The following is a 13,414-nucleotide window of genomic DNA, read 5'->3' on the forward strand; positions in this document are numbered from 1 at the left end:
AAAGTAATCACTGAGGTCATGATTTACCCTTCTCTACTGATGTATTGATTTAATTTTACAGATTGGAAAGAAAACAGAGCTTTTTGATAGTTAGATTTACACTATTTCACATTTTCTTTAATCATAGAATCATAGAATGGTAGAGTTTGGAAGGGACTTTTAGAGATCATCTAGTCCAACCACCTGCTCAAGTAGATTCACCTAGATCAGGTCACATAGGAACATGTCCAGGCGGGTCTTGAAGACCTCCAAGGAAGGAGACTCCCCATTGCCTGCCCGGAGGGGTTGTGGAGTGAAATAGTGTAAATCTAACTATCAAAAAACCCTACTAAAACCAGAATATTGTTCCTACAGCTCATGGATGACATTCTCATTCATCCTAGGTAAATTAAGAATCTGATTTCTTTTATGACAGTACACCTTTCCATTGATTTGTGTAATCTTTGGGAGACTGGAAGTCTTTGACAATAAAGGAAATAGAGTATATAGTAGTAGAAGAAGAAACTATCTCCCATGCTACTGGCGAACAGGATGTGTTGGTGTGTACTTGTGTGAGAAGAGAGAGTCGCCTACAGCAGTTTGACTTGAAATCAACAGTCAAGATGCTTTCCAGCTCCGTGCTTCACAGAGTGAACAAGACACAACATTAAAATAACCTTGTTACAGAAAGGCAGTGGGGTTTTTGACCTACATAGGAATGGGTAGAAAATCAATCATGTTGCAACAGTACACATTAGAAATATAGTTGAAAGCTGTATTTGTTTCTTTTTTAAAGTAAAAAGTCGGCCACTAGAGTTCTATCTAGATGTCATTTTAACTCAGAGAAATGGGCAGAAAGTCAGGTGCAGATGAGTCATTTTTATGTCTTTATATTTGCAGAACATTTTTTTTCATTTATTTCCCTGAATTTTTTTAGAAATACCATTGGAAAGAAGAAAAGCAGTCATCTAGGTATAAATTTTGTGCTTCTCAAATGGAAGATGACACAGAACTCTCTGTTTGCACATGTATCTCTATGGCAGAAAGAGCTGAAAAAAGGCCAGTACATTAGGGTGTATCAAAACACTGGTAAAGACAATAAGAAATGCTGACAAATTCCATGTCTTTATACTAGGGTTTAAATGTTCATTAAAAGTTTGTGCGAAAAACATGTCATGGTCCATGACTTTTTACACTGTATTTCTAAAATGCATCATTAACAGTATTACCATTTTCCCTCTGAAAATGGTTCCTTCTTCTAAGTACAGGTACCACTTTGACTCCCACACAAGGAAAGCTCCAAATGTTTGTGCAGTCCTTGTCAAAACCAAATTAACAAATTGTAAGATGTCCAAAATAGTTCATAAAAGGAAATGGTAAAAAATTAAGTGCTGCTATCATTTTATGTTCCAGCCGATTGTCCTCCTCACAATGAAGGACTTACAGCGTTTCTGGAAGCAATAACTCTGATATTCTTGATATTAACAATCACTTCCAAAGAATATGTTGACCATATAGCTTCCCTTCTCTCCTCCACAGGGGAGTTAAGTTAGGGAAATTAATTCATACCATTGGAATATGGATTTGTTTTTTGTTCCATGGTCTATGTTTATACTTATAGTAAACCCTATTTTTAGATGTAAAGAGGAGAGAAAAATCTGATGGCAGCTACTGAAGCTGACATTTTTTGCTGTTACAAAGAGTGGGTTATTGGTCATGGTAATTGTTATTGTCATGATGGAGCAAAACACAGGGGGAGAAACAAAGCATGTAACCCAAATATTAAACAGAGAAAGATTATAGAAAGAGAATAAAGGTGTAGAGAAAAGAGATAGAGAGTGGTATTAGAAAAAAAAATACAACTTAAAGAGGAAAACAATAAGTTTGTGTTAAAACGCTCCTTTACCTCTTTTGCCTTGCCATGTATATCATGGCCAAATCAGAGGAGGTAGAAGTCGTCCTTCAGAATAACATTGATTCAGAAATCCCTTCCAAGACCAGAAATGTACTATTCATAGGAAAGAGACAGTACAGACAATATCAGAAAACCTCTATTGTCACTGTGGCTGTGATGACAGTCACAGATGTGGAACCTATAAACAATGGAAGATATAGATAAGACTGAATACTTTATGTACAAAATGGCAGTCCTGGAAGAAGGGAGTCATTAAGGCTTATATTTACTTACAACAATGTAAGTGGAAAACATCTGGAACAAGAGTTAGGAAATGGAAAATAGTCTTTTGGTTGGTTAGGGGGTTTGTTTTGAGTAGGTTTTTTTCAGATAAGAGTCTGGACTGTAATGTATTTTTTCACCTATTTCTTCTTCTTTTTCTTGCCCTCCCCACCCCCCCCCCCCCCCCCCCCAATGACGCCTGGGAGCAAACAATGTCATCTACTGTAATATATTTCATAGCACTCAAGGAATATATATACATATATAAAAATATAAAAGAAAGTAAGCCTATTTAGAAGTATTTTGAGACAAGGGCAACTTTCTTGTATTATAAACAATAGATCCACCAGCTAAAGAACTGGACTGGTCAAAGACTCTGTCTGTATTAAGGTTTTTTTGAGCACATCATACATTTATGTCTACCTGCATCACATTTCCCAGTTTAGAGCCCAGATGAATCCCCTTTCTTATATCACTTTGAAAGAAATAGTATGTATTTCTACTTATGAATTAGCTCATATGTAGTGTAAATTTTACAAAAGGGTATTTATTCTTTATGATACCTACCACCATTTCGTCTTCAAGTTTCTTGTCATAAGCATCTGGACTACAGTAGACATGCTAAATTTCTTATATTAAACTATGGGTACTTCCACTTTTCTTCAGGAAAGTCTAGGACACCATACTAGTCCCTCTACAGTGCTGTGATAAAAAAAGGTCTCTTCTCATGCATGTCAGCATACATTTGTGAGCAAGTCACTACACGATTAACCAGATTCTTGGAGCTGCTTACAAAAATTATTTGCTTATTTACCTCCAGTTTCCAAAATCTTGCATGGCTTTAATATGATGTGAGTTTTATCTTTTTTGTTTAACTATAGTACATTATGTACTTTTAAAGAGATTGAAATTATATATTTAATCCACAAAATTTTATTAATGACCATATATTTCTGAGAACTGAAAGGGAAAAATACATTTAAATCACATTGTCTCACATTTTACAGAACAGTATAATTTCAGTTGATTTAGGCAATTTTCCTATCTATTTTTAGGAAACCTAACAAGCAAACATGTAATTAAATTTGACACTGTACAGTTTGCCTAACAAATATCACTTCAGTTAGACTATTGCAATGACAAATTATTTACATTCCAAAGAAAAATTTCTAAATGGTGTATTATTCCCTTTTAGAAGTAAATAATGTATTATCACATTGTGAAGTATGACAAGTTAAGTTATATAAATTTTTAAATAAATGTAAATAAAATTCTTTAGTATACACTTCTGTGAAATGTGCACTTTCAATTTATTGAGCTTTTTTATTAACATAATTAATCTGGAAAATAAGATATGTGCTAATCTTTTTCATATTTTATGTTGTTTTCCATTGTCTCACATAGCCTTTGTATGAGTGGCACATACTTTTTAATGTTTGGAACATTTTTTGTGCATAGTTCATATATTTTCTCTCTTTTATTTAGTGCATATCAGCTTAGCCTTTGGATTTATTTATCCTGAATGCAGTTTTGTCACTACACTCAACATTTAGGTTAAGCTCCTCCAGAGCTCTGAATATGTGTGTGATTCATTCCAGTAACCTTAATGGAACTTCTGAAGTTTGAAGTAAGGAATATGATTAAATATTTTGCTGGATCAGCCTTCATAAATCAGGCAAAGTAATGCAATACCCTGCAGGTCTAAAACTTACTGTAAAATAATGAAGGTGAGAGACTATTCTGAATATTCCAAAGTGCTTTAATTTTGCTTAGCTTGAGTAAAGTCCCTTTTGAGATGATATATTAATCAATATTTCCCTTTTCACATCTACATGTAAGTTCTATGCATCATTGTCTGCACATACCAAATTTTACTTCTGTTTTGAGTTATATCAGCATCTACTATGCTGCAAGTGTTTTGTGCAAGTCCTAAAAAGCCCTACTGACTTTATATGAACTTACTCTATTGTTTCTTGGAGTATAAGTGCCATCAACCAGCAAAGCAAATTAGTGGCATTGGGCTGTTTCACATATACAGCTCTAGAAATGACCTATATTTGAAGCCTTGAAACAAAGACAAAACCTTTATCTTGCACATAAGGGGCAAAAGCAGCTTGATTCCACAGTTCATCTGTCACAGTGCAGTTTGCTCGTCCTGATGGTCTCATATTAAAATTGTCTTCCCAGATATATTGTGTGGTGGTGAATGCACATCATCAGGCAATGGGCAACCCTTAAATCCACTTGTTAGACTGATATCAATTTGAATTCTCAAAAGATTAAGGTAGTGCAGATGGACATTGTATATTTCCAACTGTTCCATAACACTGGAATCTTGGAGAGGGATTTAGAAAACAAACAAGAACTTAGTTTGCAAATTGTAACAATATTATCATCAGACACAGAAAAGCTCAGACAAATGGAGAGTGGAATTTTCTTCACACTTAAAATAACCAGTAATCACAGTATGATGGAAGGAGAAGAGGAAGTAAGTAACAGGTTTCAGTCTTTCCTCTGTGAAAATATCACTCTGTAATATGGGAGTTTCTGTAGGAAGATCTGGCTATCAGCTGTATAAGAACTGACCATCTGTCAGCTGCACTCTAAAACAAAAAATGTCAGTTGTGTAGTTTTAAGCTTTGAGTATGTCTTCTCTTTTTCTACCCATTAGTCTTATGATTCCATAGGACACTTTATGTATGTTGTGGTTTGGCCCAGCTAGCACAGAACACCACAACAGTGTCTCACTTGATGCCCCTCATTCACTCCCACTCTCATTAGGATGGCAGAGGCCCCAGTGAAATGGGAGTAAAAAGATAAGCAAGATTGTTGTGGATTAAGACAAGAGCAGGGAGGGCTCGCTGCCAGTTACGGTTCTGGGCAAAACAGACTCCAGTACTCGACTTAGAGAGGAAAGTTTATTCTACTACCTACAAGAAACACAGCAGAATAAAAGTAAAAAGGGACTAGGATGATTGAGAAAATTACAACCAGTACTTTAAGATCTCCCTCCCCCATCTCTCCTTTCTTCCTGGCCTCAGCTCACTGCTCCCGATATCTCTACCTCCTCCACCCTCAACAGCTAGGGTGTCAGGGAATGGGGATGTGGTCAGTCTCTCACAGATGGGCTCTGTTGCTTCTCTCTTTTTAGAGGAGGACAACTTCTTGCATTCTTCCCCTGCTCCGATACAGGGTCCCATGGGACACCGTCCTTAAAGAACAGCTCTGGTGTGGGTTCTTCCCAGTAGCTGCGGCTTCTGCCAATAGAGAGTCCCTCACATGGGACGCAGTGAATATCTCTGGTGTGGATTCTTACCCACAGTTGAAACTTCTGCCGATACAAGGTCCCTCCCTCAGGACACAGCCTCTTCTGGGCATAATTTTAGCGAGCTTCTTTGGTGTGGGTTCTCTCTCACAGTTACAGCTTCTGTGAATATGGGGTCACTCCCACGGGACATGGTCTCCTCCAGCCATAGTCATTGCCCCTGACACAAGGTCTTTAATGAAGTGAATCATTGCCTCTGGCTCTGGGTTCTTAGCAAAATGAGTCTCTGCCCCTGTTCAGGTTTTCTAGCAAAATGAGTCACTGCCCCTGATATGAGGTCAGTATCAAAATAAGTCTCTGCCCTTGATGTGGAGTCTTCAGCAAAATGACTCTCTGCTCTTAATGCAGTGTCTGTAGCAAAATGGAAACAAATCACTACTTCACCAGTCCTCTCCATAGAATGCAGGGGAGTCTGCTCCAGCACACCTCCTCCTCTCTTTCCTCACTGACTTTGGAGTCCACATGGTTGTTTCTCTCACTTTTCCCACCACCACCATCTGGAGAAGAAGAGGAACAGAAGAAGGAAGCTTCTTCTTAAGCTTCTTCTTAAAAAGTGATCATGGAGACATCTAATTGACTCAGCCCCAGAAGTGGATTTGGCTCAGAGCTGGGGAGAGTTTTGCAGAACAATGCCCTTGAACTTCTAACAGGAGCCATCTTTACAGCCCCTTCCCCCTTTCCAGAAACAGCTGTCATGTCAAACCATGATACTGTAATAATTTGTAGTAAATACTAATACTATAGAAGTTCTCCAGGTTAATGGCTTTACCTTCACAAATTTAATAAAATAACACATGGAAGTAATGTTTCATTTTATAAGCCAAGCTTAAAGGTCTTGTCATAATTCCAAATCAAATTATCCTAATTACCCTTTGAATAAAACATCTTGGATATCACTGCGTAGTTTTCCTGTCAGCACTCCCATTGGAGTTCCTGTTAGCATTCCTATTGGATGTCAGCTCTGGAGAAAACAACCAATCAACGCACCTAGCCCAACCAATATCCAAGTCTAGGTCAGACCAATCTCTGGTAGTAGCAGCAGGGGATGATATTTAGGGACAGTGTGGGATTCTGGTCAATTCACATAGCCCTTTTCCCATAGACTACCCCAGTATCCACAGTTGTGTTCTGTACCTTGTACCTTTGTTATCTCTTCATGGATGTGTTGTTCACGATTTTCTGCAATCCTTTTTTAAAGCTATTCACACAGCTGCTTTTTGTGGCAACAAATTCCAAATGTTCATCACATGCTTCTTAAAGAAGAGCTTTCTTTTATCTATTTTATACTAATCTTCAAATAACTTCACTGAGTACCCTAGTTGGGCTATCACAGGATTTAGAATAGGACAGAGTAGGCTATTTTAGTTGGAAGGGATCTACAACTGCTGTCTAGTCAATTCAGGGATGATTACAAGTTAAAGAATGTTATTAAGGGCATTGTCCAAATGTTTCTTAAACACTGGCAGGTGTGGGGCATTGACCACCTCTCTAGGAACTCTCTTCCAGTTCTTGACTAATCTCTCTGTAAATAAGTATTTCCTAATATCAATTCTGAACCACCTCTGATGCAGCTATTTGATGAATAATAGCTCTGCAACCACCTTATCCATGACCATAAATGTTGAATGTATTTCCCTTCAGTCTTTTCCAACAGCTTCTCTTCAGTTTCTTCTTACAACGATCCAGAACTCTCAGATAAATTACAATAAATAATCCCAAAATAATTCTGGTCACTTACTAAGACTTAATTTATTTGCTCTAGTACTTCTTATACATGTATTCTACAGCAATCTAAACCGTCTGACCTATCTGCTACAGAGGATGCATTGATTGTGGGAATATTTCCTGTACCATTAGCATCCTCTGCGTTAGGCCTGTAGTCCTGGCACAGAAGCCTTTGTAAATTTTGCCCTTGCTCCACTATTCGACTTTGCACATGCCAGTCAGTCAGCCTGGCTAGAAGTCCGGTTTGTCTACTCTATTTATTGTGATTGTGATGTTTATTCCCTCCTGGTCTTCCAGAGACCCACCAAACATTAACCACGTCTTCTCAGGGATCACATCAGTCTGGACCAGTTGCATTTTTGTGCCTGTTGACTTTCACCCAACTCCTCCTAGCTTAAATACTCCTCTATAACCTTTTTAATTTTCATTGTCAGCATACTGGCTCAATTTTGATTAAAGTACAGGGTTTCTGAATGTATTCATCTCAAAGTATTGTTTCAAAGGGCATACGTGTTTCTATGTCATTGTCATCTCTCCTAAAAACAAATGTCATGAAAACTCTAAAGTCCCAGAGGTTCTGCCTCTGTAGCCACACTTCCCAGAGCACATGAGTCAATTTTTGACAGAAAGCAAGAAAAGTATAGTCTTAGATCATTGTTTGGATCTTTTTCCTTTTCCAAACCTGTATTGAAAACATACCACTGAAGCAGCTTTTTTAGATTTGACCATTTTATTGTTTATCAAAATCTGGTTTTAAATAAATTCTGGTCATAGTTCCTCCTTTCCTAATAATTCTTATTATAATGTTAGCTTATCCTCATATTGCATATCCTTTTATTGCAATAAAAGCTGTCACACATTTTCAGCTGGCATATAAATTGTGTTTCTCTCTGAACATTCAGTAAGTTAAGCCTTTTTTATTCTAAGGGAAATATAAGTTTTAAAAAAATACTATATTTGAAGTATATTGAGGGATATTTAGGGAATATTAGAGAAAATTCTGTATTTTGGTAGCTTGCTGTATTCTTCACTTTCCAGGTACCTGATTACAAACCCTTATTCTGTTCTATTCAGTTTCATTTTCATTCCCATCTCGTGAAAGACTTCTCTTCCTGACTAACACAGCATTTCCCCAGCAAAGGTTTACAGATCTTGTAAGTCCAACCTTCTTATTCAACCAATCTCATAAAGATCAAAAGATGTTTTAAGAGTCGTATAAGCCTCCAGTAGATCCTGCTGAGTGTTTTTTAATCATTGTTTAGGGTTGTTGCAGCTGGTGTCTTGTCTAGATTTATCTCTAGTGCCTGATCAAATTCCCAGTTCTAGCTATTGGGGTGGCTTTTACCGCTTTAAAAATAGAAAACCAAGGGACAGTAAACTTTCAATTAGGAAATTAAGAACTGTTACAGTTATTACATTAAGTAAGGTATTACATATTCATAGTACCTTGGGAGTCATGTCTTTAACATCCTATATGACTAGATTTTATGCAAAAGCTCTTCTTTCTCTTTTGTTCTTGGTACAAACAATTATCAGAGAGGGGAAAAAATGATCATAAATTTTTGTCATTATTTTTAAGAGTATTTAAGTGTATGTGCTTTATCCATGTCTGCTCTGTCACTTTATATGAAAACGATTGTCATAGTTTGTTTTCAATCAAAAGAAACTTCAAGAGTTTCAGAACTTGAGTATGAAATGCAAGACTAGCATTCAGATATGCTTTCATAATGTATCTTGATTGTTTTGTGCATATTGTTTTTTTAGATCAAGAAGGGCTTTATTAGGGAAGAATTTTTAAAGTAACTTACTGTTATTTTGTGTTTTTAAAAGGCATCTGCAGTAATCTATGTTTATTTTTATGTATATATAAAAGAATGTTATAAACTTCTTATTTCTTTTCTAGAAGAAAAAAAATTACTAAGAAAAATTTGCGGGGGGGTAATAATCTAATAAGAATTATCACCAGACCTAGTGATAAATCTGTAATTAAAAAAATAAAAGTAAAATCCTAATCTAGTCAAGTAAAGCAAAATCCAGTAAGTTCCTTGTATGCCTAAATATTTATGCTAAAGGCAAAGGCTTGTACTCAACTTCTTTGTAACCTTACATACAAGTTTTTTTTCTCTTTTTCTTCTGTTCACAAAGTTGATATTTCTTTTGCAAAAAATGTGTCCCCTTATTTGTAGTATTAGCAATTCCTACTTCAGTAACTGGGTATAAAATTTTACACTGTAGTACATAGTATGTAACATTTAAATACCTTTGGTACTTGGCATTTCTGGCTTCAGAAAGAGGCTTATAATCTTATTTGGTCTGACTGTGTACTAGTTAATGAGCTTCTCCTAAAATACGGTTCAGAAATACTGTGGTATTGCTGGTATGCTCACCATTATTTATGAACTCTCATATCTCTAGGTATCTTAAATTGTATTTTCAATAGTTATGGTGAGTGGGCATCAAAAATATAGGGATTACATCTTAGCAGGTGTCAACTAATACCATGCTTGAATGCTGCAAATAGCCTAAGGAGTATATTCATGTCTAATTGTCTACACTCCAGAGCACAACAGCTGCCACTTGTAGCAGATGTATTATCTGACTGATGATATTCTCTAATGTGTTGACAGGCGTTCTGGTGCAGCTGATTATATATGATTGTATTTGGCATAGCTGCATAGCCTTAATAGACACTTTTTATCATTGTTCACTGAATGTTGGAATATTTTAGTCAGCTGTTATTATGACAGCTATAATGGACTATAAGCCAAAAACTTTCATTAAGATGACTGTTTACTGGACTATGTAAAATGAATCATTGACCTTAATGAACTAGTGTCCATGTGTCAAAAATACACTCCAGTGCATGGAAACAGCAGCTTTGGCAAGAAGTCTTTACATAGAGAATGGGATCTCTTCTAATCTTTATGAGCAATTCCAGTAGTATTGAGCTGGCACATAATTAGGTGATAGTTCTAGGAAACTGCACAGCTGATACCTGTGCAGGTTTGTATATATAGATCTCATTCTACACATTTCACATAAAATTTTCTGCAGCATGACTGTGTTTGACAGGCACTCATTTCCCACATCTTTTGTATGGCATTATTCAAAGAGAGAGGTGGAAGACGAAAAAGGAAAATGTATATTCCTGTGAATTTCATGTCTTTTTCTCATAGGGCTTGGTCCATATTCTTCATTTTCCTGAAAAGTTAATCACCCATCACTTCCTGGAGGAGTGACTAGAAAACTTAGTCTGACTTTTTCCCCCTTTTCCTTCCTATCATTTTTTCTTTCAAAGTAGCGTTTTCAATTTATTAACTACTGTAAATAATTCATATAGCTACTTAAACTAGGTTTTCTTTATTTCTTCCTCTTTCCATGCCAGAGCTGCATCTTTAAAATCAATCTAAATCAGATTGTTTATAATATTAACCCCTAAGAGGAATTCCATTCATGGATGCTGCTACAAAGCAAAATCCCCATAGAGGACAGAGGAACCTCTCTCATATGAACCAATATGTCTTACAGTTTTCAGGATCAAGGAAGGAGCTTGTTATTCTTTACCAGATGTGAAGGTTATGGGTTTATTTAGTTCTATTGACATAATAAGTGGAAGAAAATAATGAAAATAGATCTAGGGCTTATCTCTCATTTTTTGCCTCTAAAATACTGCAATGAATATTTTGGAAGGAAAAAGACCACATAATTTTGAGTTGACAAGGTCAAAACAGTCTGAATTAAGAAATAATTGAATAATCATATTTGATACCAGAGTAATTTGGAGAAAATTTATTTTGGAAGCCATAGTAGATAAGAGTAAGGTAATTGTTTGCAGCTGCTTCTGATAGATGTCCAGGGTAGATCTCATCCTATGCAGTTTGGTTTCCCAGTTCCCAGAGAGAGATTTAAGGCATTCCCTTAAAATAAATAAAAAGTATTGGCCAAGATAGGACTTTTAATATCTACTACTAAAAAGGTAAAAAAAATAGTGGGGTTTTGGAAGTAAGCTATTGAAGAATGCTAAAAGTCTTTGACATGGAGAGTGATTCATTACAGTATTATGGCCTGCACTGTATGAATTCCCAGATGACCTAAGTTAATAAAGTTGAGTCTTATTAAGTTACAATTCTCTACATCTTGCTCATCATAAAGAGCAGGGAGTTCTCTGCACAACACATGGAATAGTAAGGCATCAAGGTTATGTGAGTATCTGGAGCACACGATAGTATATTGGACCATGGTGATTTGTTAAAACTAGTTAGGGAAAGCTACCCTCTAAGCAAATAATTTTAATTAGTCAAAGTAAGATCAAATGAGGAAAAGTTTATTCTTGTAGTTCACCAGTCAGTTTAGCATAGCATGGATTTCATCCCCATGTAGAATATACTGTTCCATATATTTTTCAATCCTAAAAAAAAGGATAACTTTTACATTTGTTGAGGTTAGTGATGTAATTTCACTATGTCACATTTCAGTAGTCCAGTCTTGTGGAGGTATGGAAAACTTTCAAAATGCTATGAAAGGCATTTTGTCATGATGAATGTCAATTTTTAGAAGACTAAGAGGAAGACCTGGGGGGGGATCATTGAGTATGAGTTAGATGCTCAGATTTTTCTGAATGGAAGACAAATTTAGATGTAGACGATGACTTTCGCACACTGGAATCACTCTGGCTGATAATTTAAGGGGAATTCTGTATATTTGGATGGAACAACACAGACAAACAGTTTCTCTGTAAAGATGAATGGAATTATGTTGACTTTTACAAAATTTCTTATATTATAGTAGACATCAAAATGCTGAATTAATTATTAATGGAGAAAAGAAGCACTAAACACAGATGCTTACATTTCAATGCATAGATACCGCATAAATGAATGGAATATACATATGTGTGAGTGTATATATATGTATTTATATGTATACATATATAATACAAAGAACCTCTCAGTGGAATATCAGATTCCAAGTAGTCAAAAAGGTGAATTCTTTGTTCCTTGTCATAAACCTAATCTTAGTATCATTTCTAACTTTAGTGAAATTTTGCAGATTGTTCTTTATACTAATATAAATTTCCGGAGCACACAGAAAGGCTTCAATTGGGAATGCACTGTTTTCAGTCTCTCAGTTTGCTTTGTTCTCACTGTGTTTCATCTTAGCAATTACAAGCATGTGAAATATTCAGATTCTACATACTAATTATTATGTGATAGAAAATCTCAAAATTTCAGTTTTATCTTAACAGAACTAAATAAAGAGACTTATCAGCTGCATACAGAGGTGGTTGAAAATTCTTAGCTGTAATGGAAATTCAAACCATATCAGTCAAATCAAGCTGTCACTCAAAGGGTTAGGCAAAAAAGTGTCTGATACCTGACATGACTGAATATCTTCAATTCTCATATCTAAGAACTATATATTCACAAAACTCTATTACCTTGTGACAGTCTTAATATCCTGTTGTGGCAGAAATGTGATAGAAGTTCTATTTTACTAAGCTTTTAATATTATGGAGAGAAAAAATAGGTTAATTTCTGTGTTTTATACATCAGGCAATGTCTGCTTGTAAAAAGGCCTTCCTTTTCCTTCTGAAATGGCTTACATGTGGGCCTGAACTGATCACTCTGAAAGTATCATCTGTTTAATGGAATAGCTGTTCGTTAATGTCATACTTAACTCCTGTCATGGTCAGAGTGTGTCTGCTTTATATATCATTTACTTGTCTTGTCCTTTATGACTCCGTATTTGATTGTCTTCCATAGCCTATATCATGTAAACACTGTGCAAATAAGAATTTACTCTACATCCACAGGTGTGGCTCTGCATCAATATGCACATTTTGATGACGTAAGTCTATCATGGGCATTACCTGATGATAAGAAGCACTGAAACTATTTTTTTTCTATAAGTCAATATTTTTTCTTTACTGTTTATATTATCCTCTGTAAAAGCTTTGACTATAACTTCTGTAGAAGTGACTCCTCAAACTCCAGCTTTGCCTCAAGCCTTCCCAGCTTTACCTCAGTCTTCAAGACCTACCTGGACATATTCTTTTGTGACCTGATCAAGGTGAAACTGCTTCTGTAGGAGGATTGGACTAGATGATCTCTAAAGGTCCCTTCCAACCCCTAACATTCTATGATTTTATGAAAGGAAAAAATTAAATCTCTTTATACCTTCTCAGATCTTTCTAAAATGTTCTATTTCCT

This window comes from Colius striatus, chromosome 3 (assembly GCF_028858725.1).
Source record: "Colius striatus isolate bColStr4 chromosome 3, bColStr4.1.hap1, whole genome shotgun sequence".
NCBI classification, from domain to species: Eukaryota; Metazoa; Chordata; class Aves; order Coliiformes; family Coliidae; genus Colius; species Colius striatus.